We start from the raw sequence: 2,179 nt of genomic DNA on the forward strand, positions 1-2,179 counted from the left end.
AAGAAAGTAGGGAGTCAAGTTGCACCACGGTAGCTGGAAGATAAAATGAGAGAAATTTTAACTGGAAACAAGGTGCACATGTTTAACAGTAAAGGTAGTTAAGCTTTGGCACAGTTTACTAGGATTGTACTAGATTCTCCATTATCTGCACTTTTACGGTCCTAGTCATAAAGTCACAGTCATAGACCAGTAGGGCTGGAAGAGACCTCCAGAGATCATCTAGTTCAACCCCCTGCCTGAGGCAGGATCATCCCTATCCAAACCATCCCATACAGCCATAATCTAAACTCTACATAAGACTGCCTTCAACCCTGACCTAACACAGACCTAACCCTAACCTGCCACAGGCAAAGCAGGGGAACCACAGCAGCCAAATATCCTGCTTCTATAAAATGTCAATATCTTTGTTATCCAGCATTTAAGTAACCAGAATTTCCAGCTGTCCAACTTCAGGGGGGAAGGTGGGTGTGGGAGAGCACAAATGGGGTGCTCGCTACTGAGTGTGGGCTGCAGCAGGCTGGGAGTGTGCCAGCATGAAGGGCAACCTGGAAACACCCCTAGGGAATCATTCTCAAGGAGGTGTGTGGCGGAGCACCAGTGGGGTGGTTGCCACTTAGGGGCTAGTGCAGCCTTGTCATGTGGTTCCTGTCATGTGAATCAGCCTGCCTGTGAGCAGCAGGGAGAAGCTTCCCCCTCAGGAACCACTTTAAGGGCTGAAGCAGGCAGCTGGCAGGTGCCTGATGAGGGCGGCCTTTTTCAAACAAAGGCCAGCCAAGCAGGGAGAGCAGTCTGCTTCCAGCAGCTGAGGGAGCAGCACCCCCTGGCTCCCTTGTTGCCCAGGGTCATCTCGGAGGTAAGGGAGAGGCTATGGGGAAGGCGAAGGCCTCCTGGTCCTGGGCATGACTGAAAACTGCACCCTGTTGGGGAAGGGAGGCCTGGTAGGATTGCATGTCCATGTAAATACCAGGACCACTAACCTCCCCAGTGAAAGGCAGGTTGGGGTGCCTCAACAACCCCAGCACCCATCATCCGGGGAGTTGTTATAACATAGGAGGGAGACAGGGCCAGTAAGCCCATGTGGGGCACCTGAGCCTGTTAGGGTGTAACACCCTGGAGAGAGGGGGTAGTAGGGCCAGGCACGCCCATGTTGGGCACCTGAGCCCATTGGGGTGTAAGACCCTGGAACATGGGTAGTAGGGGCCAGACATGCCCATACAAGGGGCACCTGAGCCCATTGGGTGAAAGACCCTGTGTCACTCTGGAAAGTGGCAACAAGAGGGGCGAGTATTGGTAGGCCTGGTGTGTGCCTCAAGACAGGAGGCCAGGTGCTAGGCTGGGAGAGCTGTGGTTCCAGGAGTGGGGCGAGTAAGTTGAGACCCTGAAAGGGAGTGATAGTTGAGGCCCTGATGAGAGGGACAAGTGAACTCTGGCCCTGGGGAAAAGGGTCGTCTTGGTCCAGGTAAGCCTTAGGGTACCTGAGGCCGCAAGTGGGCCTAAGGCCGGTAGAGGTGGCAGAGTGAGAGCCTCTAGTAAACAGGGTATATCATCTGACGCTGATTGGGAACAGTTGGGGTGTGATATCTGGCATGAGACAAGGGGTGCAGTCAGCTTAGGGTTTGTGAATTGCTCAGTCCTGTTAAGGTGAGGGCTGTGGGACAGGCCCAAAAGACTGCACCGGGGCTGGCCAAAGGGTGAAGACCAAAGCCCGAGGATCTTCATAAGTAGGTCGGTATGAGTGTGGCCCCAAAGAGGGCAGTGTGATAAAGACCAGGTGAGAGCTGATGGAGTGAGAGAGGGGTACTGTGTGTCACCTGTAACAGGGGGAATGAAAGAGGCTCAACACTGTGCCAAGTTGGGCCCAGTCTCAGGCTGGGACATTGCACAGTTGTGAGAACCATCTGCGTGGCATGGGACACATGTAAGGGGAGACCAGAGCATGTATGCACCACCCATGTCAGCTGGGCATTCGAAGGGCAGCCTCCCACCTAACTAACACCTTCATTATATACTGATAAGACATCAGGTGGGTGGCTTGCCCAAAGACAGGTGGCCAGCACTGTGACTGGTCAGGGGAAAGTCCCACTTGTCATAGCAGGGGAAAGTTTGCATGCAGCCACTACCACCTCCTACTCTGCGCTGCCTCTGCTCTGCATGCAGCTGCTGTCACGCACCCCTCTCC

The sequence above is a fragment of the Gavialis gangeticus genome, unplaced genomic scaffold, assembly GCF_001723915.1.
Source record: "Gavialis gangeticus isolate Ggan-Ray unplaced genomic scaffold, GavGan_comp1, whole genome shotgun sequence".
NCBI lineage: Eukaryota > Metazoa > Chordata > Crocodylia > Gavialidae > Gavialis > Gavialis gangeticus.